Below are 16219 nucleotides of genomic sequence, written 5' to 3' on the forward strand. Positions count from 1 at the left end.
CTGACTTGGCACAAGATATGGCAAGATCCAGTATGGGGGCTGCTCTCTGTGTCCAGGTGGCCATTTTTATTCTCTATTAAGTGCTGTTGCCGAACATGTCATGGTCTGTTCCCATGCACTGATTCCTCACCAACCCGTCAGCCACTATGTAAAGCTATAACAAAAAACAGGACTATGTAGCACTTTAAAGACTAACAAGATGGTTTAATAGGTGATGAGCTTTCGTGGGCCAAACCCACTTCCTCAGATCAAATAGTGGAAGTAAATTGTCACAACCATATATACCAAAGGATACAATTTAAAAAAATGAACACATATGAAAAGGACAAATCAAATTTCAGAACAGAAGGGGGATGTGGGGGGGCAGGTAAATGTCTGTGAGCTAATGATATTAGAGGTGATAATTGGGGAAGCTATCTTTGTAATGGGTAAGATAATTAGCATCTTTATTCAAACTTAAGTGTAAAGTGTCGAATTTAAGCATGAATAACAGTTATGTAAAGCTATATTTACAATCTGTGAACTTGCCAGTTTCCAAGATGAAGTTATCAGAAATCAAATTGTCATGAGGATGACCAGTTTCCAGATTTGTGAACGACTCCTTATGATAAAAGACCTGACCTTGGAGAAACCATCTGATGCCATCCACTGTTATGTCATTTTCCATAAAAACCAGATGTCTTCCAGCCTACCAAGGTTAATGCCATCCAGTACAAGACTGCAACCTTCAAGTGTTCAAAAATCTACATCCATGTTATCTCCTTCATACCACATTGCTACCAAAGCTATAGGTGCAGCATGGAGACAGGCAAACTTTCAAGGATGGACAGCCAAGAAATCAGCATGCAAGAACTGCTACAAAAAAGTCTGCAAGTCGGCCAGAAGTGCTGCATCTGGAGTTCTCGCAGATGAGGATGATGGTGAACTGAATCCTGATGCTGTTCTGAATGTGAGACAAGGTCACTACACCAACCAAGTCTGAGTCAATGGCCCTGTGAGGAGGACTTTAGTGGATTCTGGCTCTGCTTACACCTATGTAGTCCAAAAGGCAGTTTCTATTTTAGGAGATCAAAGGGATCCTCCAATGATATTAGATCGGAATAGTACAGAACCTGTTCTGCAAACTGAGGATAGGCTGTAACCAATACCACAGCGATTGCAAAAAAGTTCAGAGCACAAGATCCAGCTAAAAAACAAAGTGGTGCCTATATAGCATAAAGTGCAAAACATAACCAACTGCACTGAGATAATCACTCAATGAGGAGACTCTGAAATTTTGCTAAGCAGATTTCATTGAACCAGGTGACTCATCAGAATGGGTTTCTCTTGTCATTGTTGCCAGGAATACAAATAGCGCTATCTACATGTGTGTGGACTTGAGAGCACTAAACTCCAACACTTTGAAGATTATCATCCTCTACCCAACACCGACAAAATACTGCTCACCTTGAAGGAAGCAGGCATATTTATAACCCTTGATTTATCCACGGCTTACCTCCAGACCCCCTTAATGGAAGAAGCTCGCAAGTACACAGCTTTCATCACTCCAGGTGGTTTGTTCCGACTGAAGTGGATGCCATTTGGATTAGTCTCTGCAGCATCCATATTCCAAAGAATGGTACATGGGATCTTTGGAGAGACAAGGGGTGTTACTTTCAAGATGACATTCTAATGTATATGCAGTGTTGTTGTAGATCTGTTATTCCTAGGATATTATGCAAGGTAGAGGTGATATCTTTTTATTACACCAACTTCTGTTGGTGCAAGAGGCAAGCTTTCAAGCTACACACAGCTCTTCCTCAGCCCAATAAAAGAAAAGATAATCCAATAAAAGATATTACCTCACCCACTTTGTCATTCTAGTGCATGGCAAAGATGTATCCAAACATGATGTCATCCTAAAATAGGGTCTGGAAAAACTTTGACCACATGGACTTGCTAACAAGAAACAGTAATTCTGTACCATCTGACATATTTTGGGGACACAGTCTCTCAGGATGGCATGCAACCAAAAGAGGACCTAGTGAAAGCCATTCACAATTCATCAAAGCCTGACAACAAGAACACACTTCAATTCTTTCTGGGACCATATTAATACTACTAAAAGTTTTTACAGCAATTTACTACAAAAATAGTTCTTTTGAGTCATCGTCTAAAAAAACAGATGTGAGGTTTGAATGAGATGAAGTGCTCAAGGGAACAGCTTCAATGAGATACAACACACAATTTTCACCAACCCAGATCTTAGCCCTTTTCATTCTGAGACGCATCCGTTGTGACAACTCTTTGCATATGAATAAGGTTTTGGTGCTGTCTTGATTCACCTAAAAAATGGACAAAGATCTCTACTGCTTTTGTCTCCAGAGCCCTGACTGATCCCAAAAACTCTTACTCGCTCATTGAGAAGCTCCGGCATGTTTCTGGGCAATAAGAATATTTAGAAGCTACCTGTAGGATAGGAGATTTATCTTCAGATCTGATAACAGACCTCTTTCAGCTTTCTTCACCACATGATGACCTCAATGAGCAACACTAAGAATTGCCAACAAGGCCATCAAAGTCATAAACTTTGATTTCCAGATGGTAGCTTGCAGGTACCAAGGACACCAATGAAGACTGTCTGTCTTACCTTATCATAAGGCTGTAATTGTGAATGATTATGTGAATGATCAAGAGATTATCTTTGTACAAATCTCTGATGTAACTCATGGAGTGATCACAGAATCAGAGTGCGCAACAGCCATGAGAGAAGACAAGGTGCTTCAAGATCTAAAGACTTCTATAGTCAGTGGATGGCTTCATAAGAGGAGGACACCTGAACACTTGCAACCATATACACATGTATCACAAGTACTATTCTTTGCATAAGAATGCAGGTTGAGAACTGGTCATCTTGTTGTGTTTACACTAGAGAATGACTGATGCACCCGGCACATGAAGGACACCCAAGGAGAACACTAACCAAAAGTCTACTGTGACAAGACTTCTAATAACCAGGGATGAACAAGCAGGTTGAGAAAATAATCAAGAATTGCATGGCTTGTGCAAGTAGGTATAAACCACAGAAAACTTTCAGCATCGCCTCTCACACCAGTTGACTATCCTAACTATCCATGAAAGAAAATGGTTCTCGATATAATGGTATCGTGTGAAGATCAGTCTGTTACACAAAGGCTTGCCACAGTAGTAATAGGAAGTTTCATTGACTGGAAAGGTTATCACCAAATGATAGAGTTCCTATCATTGGTCTTCACTCAAGAAGGATTCCCCAAGGAACTGGTAATCAGCAATGGAATGAACTGACCTCTACCGAAAAGCAACACTACCTCAATAGCAATGGTACTGAGCAAAAACAGTTTCTTTATACCATCTGAGAGCCAATAGTTTAGTTAAGAGAATGAAAAGACAAGTGAAACCATAGAAAGCTTTACGCAAAACACTGTTACTTATAGGACCACTCTACACTCTTGTTGTTGAGTATCACCTTTTAAACTGTTTAGAAGACCCAAAGCCAATATACAAATTACTATCTTGTCAAGGGCTTACACATCCTTTTTTTCAACAAACTTTCCAATGAAAGTATTCATGAATGTGTTAAGAACAAACCAATGAAATACAAACAGGATGTAGATTATAATCTGGGAACTAAGCCTCATGCATTTCAAATCAGAGATTGATTTCTGTCATCTGCATAGAACATGAACATCTTCTTGAACATCTTCTTTTGACTCATAGCATCTTTAGACAAACAGAGGAGATTCTGCTGTATTAATAGATGGAAAGAAATGGAGCATTTCAGAATTATCCATAGCTCATGAGTCAGCAGCTAAAAAAGAGAATGCTGATTTCCATTTTGGGGCAGAGAGCAATAACCCTGATAGTAATGATAGATAATCTATAGCAGCAAGAATTGCTTCACTGCCTAAACTTGTGCCTGCCTCTTCAAGTATTAGGAGAAGTGTCAGACAAAGGAGACTCCTTAAAAGACTGAAAGACTTTGTTACCAGACTGAAGTGAAGATTTGGAAGTGACTGTTTCAAGTATTACTATGGTTATTCAAAAGGGGAAAGGTATGTTATATCTAGCTGGATGCAGATACAAACACAAAGGCTGTGTCTAGACTGCATCCCTTTTCCGTAAAAGGGATGCAAATTAGACACATCGCAATTGCAAATGAAGCGGGGATTTAAATCCCCCACGCTTCATTTGCATAAAAATGGCTGCCGCTTTTTTTCCGGCTCGGAGCTTTGCCGGAAAAAAGCACCAGTCTAGACGCGGATCTTTTGGAAAATAAAGCCTTTTCCGAAAGATCCCTTATTCCTTATTTCCCTTTTATGGAAAAGGGATGCAGTCTAGACACAGCCAAACTGAAGTAGCTAAGTTTGTTCCTGCAGCATTTCTGTAGCTCTGAGTCCAGGAACTACAATTCCCAGCATACAGCAGGGAAGGAAAGGGAAGTGAAGAAAAGGAAAGGATGAATGTGTGCACTGTGAAGAGGTGAATTAACCTTACCTCTGTTGTTATCAAACTTCCTAAGTCTTCCTCAGAGGGACTCAGGTACAAAACATAGCACCACAGCACAGGTCATTGTAACAATGCCTCTCAGGGACATGAACTTTTCCATCCCCAATCAACATGTCTAGGGAGACCTACATTTCAAGTGTAGGTCAGGCCTGGGTTTGCAGCAAGCTGGTGTGCTGTAGATTCACAGCCTGGCTTGTTGCATGCTACCTGGCTGCATGATACCCCTCTTCCCCCCCCCCCCCATCTCCCCAGCAAGTTTGCAGATGACACTAAACTAGGGGGAGAGGTAGATATGCTGGAGGGAAAGGATAGGATCCAGATTGACCTAGATAGATTAGAGAATTGGGCCAAAAGAAATCTGATGAAGTTCAGTAAGGACAAGTGTAGAATCCCAAGCATTGTTACAGTCTGGGAACCTACTGGCTAAGTGGTAGTTCGGCAGAAAAAGACCTGGGGGTTACAGGGGATGAGAAGCTGGATATGAGTCAAAAGTGTGCCCCTGTAGCCAAAAGGGCTAATGGCATATTATGGTGCATTAGGAGGAGCATTGCCATCAGATCCAGAGAAGTGATTATTCCCCTTTATTCGGCTCTGGTGAGGCCACATCTGGAGTATTGTGTCCAGTTCTGGGCCCCCCACTATAGAAAGGATGTGGATGCATTGGAAAGGGTCCAACAGAGGGTGACCAAAATTATTAGGGAGCTGGAGCACATGACCTATGAGGAGAGACTGAAGGATTTGGGCTTGTTTAGGCTGCAGAAGAGAAGAGTGAGGGGGGATTTGATAGAAGCCTTCAACTTCCTGAAAGGAGGCTCCAAAGAGGATGGAGAGAGGCTGTTCTCAGTAGTGATGGATGGCAGAACAAGGAGCAATGGTTTCAAGTTACAGTGGGGGAGGTCTAGGTTGGATATTAGGAAAAACTATTTCACTAGGAGGGTGGGGAAGCACTCTAGTGGGTTACCTAGGGAGGTGGTGGAATCTCCATCCCTAGAGGCGTTTAAGTCTCGGCTTGACAAAGCCCTGGCTGGGATGATTTAGTTGCGATTGGTCCTGCTTTGGGCAGGGGGCTGGACTCGATGACTCCTGAGGTCTCTTCCAGCCCTAGGATTCTCTGCTTCTATGATAATCTCCCAGGTCCTGTCCATAGGATGGCTGAGGCAGTCACTGTGGGGAATCCCCAAAGCGCTGGGCCTGAGGCAGCCACCCCAAACTGTCCTATGGGTCCCCTGCAGATTGTATAAATATACTCTCTATGCCATTATCCAAGTCATTAATGAAAATATTGATTAGTACGGGACCCAGGACAGAACCTTGAGACACCCAACTGGACATGTCCTCTTAGCTGGGCAGCAAACTACTGATAACTCCCTTTTAAAGTACGGCCTTTCAACCACTTATGCACCCACCTTATGAGAATTTCATCTAAAGCTCCCTATTGAGAAGAGCACTTAAGCACATCCTCAAATCCCATAGACATTCACTTCAGAACATTTAACGTTGCACAAGTGCTTGGTTTTAAACAGGTACTCAAGTCTTGTTCTGAGCAGGGATGCACTGAAGCACTGTTTACATACTTTCCTGAGTCAGGCCCCTAGAGACGATATTTGGAAAGGGACTGGTATCAGCGGCATAACAGAGAGATAAAGCTGAAGACACATCCAAGAGAAAACAACATAGGCCACCAATTAGGGAGCAGGCAGAGAAAACACATGCAGACATGCCATTTATATTTTTGCTGCAAGAGCAAAGGATTTAAAGAACAGGAGTATAAATAATTTTCAGCACAATAATGTGCTTTCCCATACCTTTTACAGCCACTTTTGGCTTCCTAGTCCTGCACCTCTATTTCCATTTATTATCCACTTAATCGTAGTTACATTATAAAAATTAATTTCTTCTGCACTTCTATAGGACTGCTTTTCCACAGAACTCCAAATACTTTAGAGACATTAATGGATTAAGCCTCACAATATCCCTGATTAGAAGACAAAGACCATTCTGTTTTACAGCTAGGAGAAATCAGGGTAAGATAGTTGGGGCTTGTCATCACTGCAAAGTTTTAACTAGTGTGCGTTTAATTTGAGTCCTGGCCTATGCAAAAGATCTTTGCTTTTAATTCAAGTTGGCTGACCTGTCACAATATATAGTGGGGCAGTCAAAAGATGAACTGCAGCCAAATCTGGGCCAGAAGTCACTTTTGAACAGACTGTGAAATTCATTTACTTATTATCCTTATTGTTATTTGTGTATTAATTTTCTCGAGAGTCCAGACCTACAGGCTTAAACTGGAGTTGGAACAGCTCATAAGCAGTTAGCAATTCTGTAGTGTGGACACAGGCTAGCTCTACTCAAGTGCTGCTAGTCTTCCAGTGCTTTCCCACAATTCCCTACGGCTACGTCTAGACTGGCATGATTTTCCGCAAATGCTTTTAACGGAAAAGTTTTTCCGTTAAAAGCATTTGCGGAAAAGAGCATGTAGATTGGCACGGACGCTTTTCCACAAAACCACTTTTTGCCAATCCAGACGCGGTTTTGCGCAAGAAAGCCCCGATCGCCATTTTCACGATCGGGGCTTTTTTGCGCAAAAAATACTGCGTTGTCTACTCTGGCCCTCTTGCGCAAAAGCATTTACGCAAGAGGGCTTTTGCCTGAACGGGAGCAGCATAGCATTTCCGCAAGAACACTGACAATCTTACATGAGATCATCAGTATTCTTGCGGAAATTCAAGCGGCCAGTGTAGACAGCTGGCAAGTTTTTCCGCAAAAGCAGGAAAAACTTGCCAGTCTAGACGCAGCCTCCATGTACCCAAAAAGGAAAAATTCAGAGCACCCCAGAAGTCTTTGGGGACACCAACACTTTGAGCTCGAACTATAATTTCCAGCTTGCGGAGACATACCTGTGCTAATTTTGATTGAGCTACTGCAATAAAAAAAATAGAGGCGTAGCCACAATGGCACGAGCAGGAGGAGGAGCTAACTTTTCCAAAGAGGACTCCTTCCAAGCCCCTAGGTGCATACATGGGCCCTTCCCCCCACCCGCACTATCACGGGTACTCATCTATGTTTAGTGTGCTAGCTTGGTCTGAGCTCACCCAGTTGTGTCTCCTCCATCTGGCACCTGAATTCAAAATGTAGATGTGCCCTTAGTGCCACATGGATGCATACAATGCAAGTGTAGATGCAGCAACTTAAGTGTTGTTTTGCACTGGAGCCTCTCTCACATGAGCTAGGCTAATTTGAGAGGCACAACTGGCATGTGGGTAACTAGAGTTTACTTTGCACAGAGGATATGCACTAAGCGTCTTCTGCAAGTCGGCAGCAGAATCACTTATACGAATTTAGCTAACAATGTCAAGAGTCTGCTCTACCCACTAAATACAACTCCTAAGATGATTCATGTAGGAGAATTTTACATAACTATTGAATTTTCACAATTTGTGCGGTTGGACTACTTGGTTTATTTGATTCAGTTTGGACAAAATAGACTAATCAGTTTGGCTTTTTCACTGTGTATCTTGTCAGTTTCCATGGCTGCTTCTCATGCACGAGCAAGAGACCAAGATACACGTATTTGGGTTTCAGACACTGCACGAGGATGTTTAGATCCAGCAAAGTACATCATTCAAGTTAAGATTTTGTCAGTTATTTTAGTAAGTGATGGACATGTTGTGGGCAACAAACAAGAATTCACAGAAACCCTGATCTATCTGTGACTTTTACTAAAAATGAAAGGGGACTGACATTATTGGGAGGGGAAAATGACAGCACTAGGGCCGCTATAGCAGCTCAGAGCTCCATCCCCAGTGCCCCAGCCTCAGGGCTGAAGCTATAATAAAGGTCACAGATGTCTCTGAAAGTCACGGACTTCCATGACATCTGTGACAAAACGTTATCCTTCTGTATCATAAATCAAAGCTTTATAATATTTTTTTTAAAAATCCAATAACTATTTCTTGATCATATTTGTTTTTATAGTAGTTTCTGGAGGCATCAACCAAGATGGACTCAATAAATATACACACTCCTACAGATAATAAATGACAAGCGTTTCTCAAAAGAGTTTACAATCTAAGTCCCTAATCTTGCAAAGATTAACACTCACAATTAATTTCACACATGTGAAAAGACACACTGAAATTATCAGACTTACTCATGTTCATAAAGTTAAGCATGTGCATACGTCTTAGCAGAATCAAGGCCTGAAAAACAAGGCATAAGGTAGAAGAGGCAAAAGCTAGAAGATTGTCCTGAAATATCCTTATTACGTGTGTAGCCTAACAGCAATAAATACAATTCTTAGCCAAGTTGGAATAGCTGTCAGTTGTGGCAGCCTATGAATTTCACCATGTGCAGATCTTTTAACAAATGACATCCTAAATCTATGGTTAAATTTACAAAACCTGAAATCATGGTCTTTTTAAAAATTACTGCTGATTGTTCCATGCCCACACGCCCAAAGCCATCTGACATCAGTGCTTTAAAATGAGACCATGTTTAAGATAAACGTGTAAATCATTATGGATCTACAAATTGAAATAATTTCTTACTATTTTCATTTTTAGATGTTTAATTTGTTACATGATCAAAGTTATTACTTTCTCTTTTTAATTGTCCTAACATTTTAATCCAACATTGGAAATGTTCAGTTAATCACATCAGTTCTAATTCAAAACTGCTCCTGTGGAGAGGGGCTGTACAGCAACAGAAAAAGCATTTCAGTTTAACTGACTAATAAATATTTTCTAACTGACTCAACTTCTCCTTGGCATTGCAATATAAAAACATAGCTACATAAACATTTTTTAAAAAATCAAAATTACTGCAGAAATTCCACAGATTTTGAATCAAGTCACCACAAAAAAAGGTGGGTTTGTGATAGATTTCAGTTGTCCCAACAGCTAAGAAGTTACCGTAAAGTTGGACCTAAAAAGTGGAAAACTAGAAAATAATTTAGGCTTGCTTTATGACATACAGTTTTTTTCACCCAAGAGGCCATCATCAACTTGAAATATAGCCAGTTTTAAAAGATGAGTTTTAAATCAGTTTTCAGGTACTGCACTTGCCCATTTTTGTGGATTTACAGTCAATTGCTCCTATTTTTTAAAATGTTTTTCTCTGACCTGTTGCTGCATGAAAGTCTCCTCACAGACATCAAGGGAAACTGGCTGATATACTAATTCTGCAAGGAAAATGATGGAACTGAATGCAAACACATAAAAAAGTTGCTGTCAAATGTAGGAAGTAAATAAACTTGAGGGGAGGAGGATAGCAGAGACAGAGAGACTGTGTCCCTTCTGCCCCAATGTGTTTCAGTTATTTTAGGGGCTATTTATAACATGAGGTTAAAAAAAAAAATCAAACTGTGATTTTTAAGATAATACATCTTCAGACCACATCATAAGAAAGAAAAAGCAGTGAGTGAATATTTCTGATTGGGAAAGATCACAGAATTAAATCTAAAATATTGTTGGGCCAAATCCTTCAAATTCCTACACACGTCTGGAAGGATGCCAGAGAACAGACAGAGAGAAAAGTAACAGAACAGGGGACTGGATCAAGGAAGGAACTGTTCAGCAATGCAAACAGCATGGAATTTTGATAACTGGGAGATTGGGAAATGAGGGGCCAATGACTATTGCAAATGAGAGCAACATAGTGAACATGCAAAATAACATGCTGCCTTGCAAATGTAACATCAGTCTTGAAAGAGGTACACAAGCTTGAGCAAAATGCAGTACAGTTTTTAGATTTATTCTTTTCACCGAAGACTTTTCAAATAGGACCAGTGTGTAACTGAGTAACGTTCATTTATATTGAAACTTTCCTTTAGTATCTATGTTACTTTAGATAGAATGTGATCACGTCCCACAATGTAGAAGATTTCCATTTTGCTTTCGATGGTTTGTGTTTGGAACAGTCATATAAACAGACTTTATTCATTTTAGGAGTCAGATTTACTAACAAGAAAATGTACACACAATAACTAGCCAACCCAGGGCCTCATTATGGAATCTGTGCAGTATATTTGTTACCTAGGAAACGAACTAGAGCACTGGTACACTGTAATTTCTGTATTGCAACAGAATTCTCCGGTCTTGTGGATAAATAAAGTTCATAAATCAACAAATCAGCACCAAGGTCAAATAATTTAAGATGAAGCAGTCATTCTCCATGGGTCTTTTAAAAAAGACAGAACTCTTTCCAGTTGCTTTGGGCTACAAAGCACATTAAGATAAAACAATAGCTAAAGTTTTGTTATTTAAAAACATTTCATTACAAATGTGTTCTGTGTATAATACTGTTTAAAATTCATGCTCATTTAAAATAACTTTGGCTCCCTTTTCTTCCATGTTCACCTCCCTCTACTTTCTTTTGCAAAAAACGTAAGTGATAACATTTGAAAACAAAGCTTTGTACTCCGCTAGTTGCCCTTGAATTATCAGATGCATAACAATCCCAGAAAGGATTCATTTCCATATATATTTCTTTGAAATACTGTACAAACACTAGTTAATCCGCACAAAACTCTTGGGAATTGGGTATTATCCCCATTTCACAGATGTGGAAAACCGAGTGGCTCACCCAAGAGATAAAAGAAAATCAGTGCCAAAACTGTTCAAATCTTTCTGGCTTCTCTTGTGTGTTCAAAGCATCAGACCATTATCTATAATAATGTCCATTATCTATAATAAAGCTAGCGGGCATTTTAAATACCAAACAATCATAGTACTGCAACTCTTTGTTCATTTAGTAAAAATTAGTCGCTGCACTACTCATTTAAAACATTCAACTAAACTAACATCAAGATGAGATTTAAGAAAAACTCTAATAAAAAGTGCATTTGGTAACTGCCAAATAAGAAAGGCCTGCAAAGTAAACTGAATTTTAGCACTCTGCAAAAGCAGTCAGTGAGTCATTATTCTGCAACTCTACAAAGAGGTATATACAGCGTAGATGCAGTATATCCTCCTAAGAACTCAGGTTCAGAGAACTTCTTAGCATATGAACATCGGAAGCTAGAGTAATAACATGCAGAATTTTAACTGTAGAGCATACAGGAGAAGATTGAAAGAGAGAAAGTTAACTATGTATCTGCTCAATAAAAAAAATCAATAGTAACCAAATGAAAATTATTAAAGATGTTACAAAGGTGTGACAGTTTTTCAATAATATTTTGTTTACTCTGCAGAAATTCAGCTATTTTGAACAGAAAACAAAGAAATTTGTGTAATGCTGTTTAGCTGAGAACTCAGAAGAACCTTAAACTGCACGTAACAGCACAATCCATTATCCAGAAAACACTTTTTGTTAATACTTAGTTTACACAATATCTCTTTGTTAGGTCTTATCTCTACTGCTGGCAGAGTGTAAAATATGTAAATAACCAATTCAATTTGTTAGTTTACCTTTTATAACACTTCAAAGAGCTGATAAACTTTAGCTCAATCTTGAAAAACCTATTTTGCTTAAAGCCAAAAAAATAAGAAGGAGGCAGTCCTGGGTTTTAATCCAAGATTAGTGGCAGACTCATTGTAGAGGCCTGAGGAAATAAGGCTAGTTGTGTTTTTGGCTTAAGAGTAGCTATAAAATTAAGGAAAAGAAGGCTCTACATGATTTTATTTTAAAAAGATAAGAAAGATCTTACACCTCAGTCAACATTTTCAGGATATTTTGACTTTCAATCTCATAGAGCAAAACAAAATACAAAAAATGCTAAGCACAAGGAATGTCAGAGGGATGTAATTAATTTTGCACATTCTTGTCTATATTAGCATGTGTACTCAGGGCTTGCCCCTGCTCCCTTTCAAATCACAGAAAAACTCCAATTAAGCTTAATGAGACAGAATCAAAACCTGACTATCCACAGTTCCAACTCAACAGCACAAGTAATGCAGATAATATTGCTAAGAAGGGAGAGAGGAAAGAAACAAGTATCCTGAGATAAATATTCTACTATTGAAATCAAACCTATATTGAGGTTTTTATTTTTACCAATTGTCACTAAGAACTCAGCTTGATTTTTGTAGGAAATATTAATTTTCATGTAGTATTACTTATATCCAACTGAGTACAAATGATATTTATAACCATTACCACCACAGGTGAGGAAGGTGAGTTTTAACATAACATACTAGTTCCTTCTGATGGAAAAAGATCCTGATTTTAACTGCTGAAATTAAACCATAGAAGCCTCAATATCTTTCCACTGCAACATATTTCTTTATTTTCCTTTGCTTCCTTACTTGTTTTCCAACACTGTTGCTTCCTCCTTCACTCCTGAGTTGTCTTTCTGACTAGCCAGGTTCAAGATGGGTTATGGTTTTAAATGATTCTATTGCTTGGTCATTACTAATCATTGGGTCTTTTGCATTTCCTGCAATAACGTGGTTGCACTCATTCAGGAGAGATGCTTCCAACGTTTGATATACAAGACTCACTACAAAAAAAATTCATTTATTACAGAAGATTTCTGCTCCTTGTCAAAAAAACCACCAGTGGTCCTGTAGCACCTTATAGAATCTTAAGAAACTAACAATATATAAATGATATCATGAGTTTTCTTGGGCACAACCCACTTCTTCAGATGAGTGGCGCAAAAGGCTCAGACACCCTAACATATAAAGCAGAAAAAGACGAGCGAGGGAGAGGGGAAAAATTAATTCAGTGGAAGAAAGAAGCTATGTAAAGGTTGTGTCGTCCACAGTCCACACAACCAGAGCCGCAAACTTATACTACAAGGGAGAAGAAAAACAGTCAGAAGAAAAACAGCTAAATCCAGTTCAGCCTCCAGTCGGTTCTGCATGTGTTCAAGGTACCAGAATTAGCATCACGCTGTTTACCTAAATGCACTACGTTTCGAGAGAGAAACTAGGATTTGCCCTAATAAAAACATGTCCAGACTTTGCCCAGCTACCTCAGCGCCTCTCTCTAAAGATGCACAGATAAGACTTCCCTAAACTTTTGCTTCAACAAAGCACGGAGCTAAAGAGGTGTCAGGTGGGGCTGCGGGGGGAGGTGATTTTACACCCCAAAGCCTAGAAGAAATGGGGGGAGGGTGCGGAACTGTTTGTTTGCGACGGGAGAGCGTCAGAAACAAAGCCATAAAGAAGAGCCAAGCTGTTCAAAGGCAAAGCCACCTCCCTCTGCCCTCCTGTGGAATCCGAAATAACCTCCGCGCAGCTCCGCTCCCTGGCCTCTCGCTCCGAGTCCTGCCTGCCAAGCCCCCCGCGGCTGGATTTCTTCCTCCATGCCTGACACCCAACACCAGCCCCTGCGCGCAGCCTCGCAGCCAGAGGGACCCCTCCTCCCCCGCTAGAAACAATAAATAACGCGGCCAGCGAGCGCGCAGCCAAATAGAAGGGAGAACCTGGCGCAAGCTGCGCCCTGCCCCAGCGCCTAATGACCCCGCGTCCGTCCCCGGGTCTGCCCCACTTCTTGGGGAAGTGGAGAGCTGGGGGGAGGGGTAATTACACACACATCGCCGGCTGGCTCCTCAGCTTTTTGGGTCAGGAAGAAGTAGAAGTAACAAGGGAAAGCAGCCCATCTCCTGCCCTCTATGAATTTGTCTCACACAGAATGTCTGTCCCCTCTCCACACACCTATCCACACAACCAGCCCTCCCCAACACACGTACACACACACACACCTCTCCACACAACCAGCCCTCCTCAACACACGTACACACACACACACACACACCTCTCCACACAACCAGCCCTCCTCAACACACGTACACACACACACACACACCTCTCCACACAACCAGCCCTCCTCAACACACGTACACACACACACACACACACACACAACTCTCCACACAACCAGACCTCCTCAACACACGTACACACACACACCTCTCCACACAACCAGCCCTCCTCAATACACGTACACACACACACACACACACACCTCTCCACACAACCAGCCCTCCCTAACACACGTACACACACACACACACACACACAACCAGACCTCCTCAACACACGTACACACACACACACAACTCTCCACACAACCAGCCCTCCCCAACACACGTACACACACACACACCTCTCCACACAACCAGACCTCCTCAACACACGCACACACACACACACAACTCTCCACACAACCAGCCCTCCTCAACACACGTACACACACACACACACACCTCTCCACACAACCAGCCCTCCCCAACACGCACACACACACCTTCACACAACCAGCCCTCCCCAATACACGTACACACACCTTCACACAACCAGCCCTCCCCAACACACGTACACACACCTTCACACAACCAGCCCTCCCCAACACGCACACACACACAACTCTCCACACAATCAGCCCTCCCCACCACACACACACACACACACCTCTCCACACAACCAGCCCTCCCCAACACACACACACACACACACCTCTCCACACAACCAACCCTCCCCAACATGCACACACACACACACACACACAACTCTCCACACAACCAGCCCTCCCCAACACACACACCTCTCCACACAACCAGTCCTCCCCAATACACACCGTCCCTTCTCCACACAACCAACCCTCCCCATCCCACACACACACACCCCTTTCCACACTCCTACTCGCAAAGTCCCTTCTTCCCACGAGCCAGGCCACCCTGACCATACACACCTCCCTCCACGCAACCATTCTTCCCCAACACAAACACTGTACACAACCAACCCCTGGCGCGCACAGAACACGCGACCAGCCAGAGACAGCACAGGAACTAGGGGATAGGACAAAAAGGTGGGCTCAGTCATGCACTACAAACTTTGTTCCAAAAAAAAAAAAGAGAAGAAAACTGATAGATAATAAACTGCCTAGTGGTGACTTATTTGATCCATTTGGCTGGTGCTTTCCTGACTCTCCTCCACTTACCCCAATGCACTCTCCCTCTATACGGAACTCCTCACCTACACCTCTCTCCACCATGCAATAACCACCCTATCTCCCCGCTCCTCCTCCAGCACAAAAGGGATACTCAGCGCAGAGACACACACGGATCTCCATCACCCCCCCCCACACACACACACCATTCCCTAACTGCCCCTACACAAAGAGAGGGGCAGTGAGTGGAGAGCCACACAGACTTCATAAGCACCCTCCTCCCCCACACACAAAGAGGGAGAGACCCTGTATGTGCCCCCTCCACGCACGCAGCATTTACCCCCCCACACACCCATGCTGCCTCCCCCCCCCCCCCCCCAGCAGTCACCTACCTGCAGGTGTCTGTCCATAGGAATGCGGGGCGGGGGAGGCTGTGGTCTATTCCCTGTATTAGTCGGGGTGGCAGGATGATATTGTGAGGGGGTGGCTGTGGGGAGGGGAAGGTGTCTCCCATCCCCCGGTCACTGGCTTCTCCCTCTGTCCTCCTCCTCCACCCCCCACTTTGTGTGTGTGCCAGGCTCCCCTCCGCCTCCGCCCGCTGATATTAAAGGCTCAGAGAGAGAGAGACAGAGACAGAGAGAGAGAGAGCTCGTATCAGCTACCGGAAATCGAAGCCCTGGTCATAAATATACCACAGGAAGTGTGCAATAACACACACACACACACACACACACTGCCCTGCCCTGCCTTTGCCTTGCACCCCCCACTGCTGCCAGCCCGACTCTGCCCTCAGCTGGGAGTGGGGGGTGGGGGGATGAAAGGAAAACCATCGCAGTATAATATTGTGTATATCTACAGCTGT

General features: G+C 42.3%; 1 protein-coding gene across 3 annotated transcripts in view; it reads right to left on the bottom strand.

The window, feature by feature from the left end:
- KIAA1958 (KIAA1958 ortholog) overlaps positions 1 to 16084 on the bottom strand; it is a 129257-nt gene extending 113173 nt beyond the window's left edge. The window contains exons 1-2 of one of the 3 annotated variants that reach the window (XM_089779167.1): positions 15750 to 16084; positions 1496 to 1629 (exon numbers count right to left, since the gene is read on the bottom strand). The gene's annotated coding sequence lies outside the window, so the exon portion shown is untranslated. The remainder of the gene's footprint in view (positions 1 to 1495; positions 1630 to 15749) is intronic. The other 2 variants (XM_089779168.1, XM_089779166.1) reach the window with 2 other exon arrangements.
- Between the last annotated feature and the right edge of the window lie 135 nt (positions 16085 to 16219).

This window comes from Pelodiscus sinensis, chromosome 6, assembly GCF_052426305.1.
Source record: "Pelodiscus sinensis isolate ZL-2025 chromosome 6, ASM5242630v1, whole genome shotgun sequence".
Classification (NCBI taxonomy): Eukaryota; Metazoa; Chordata; order Testudines; family Trionychidae; genus Pelodiscus; species Pelodiscus sinensis.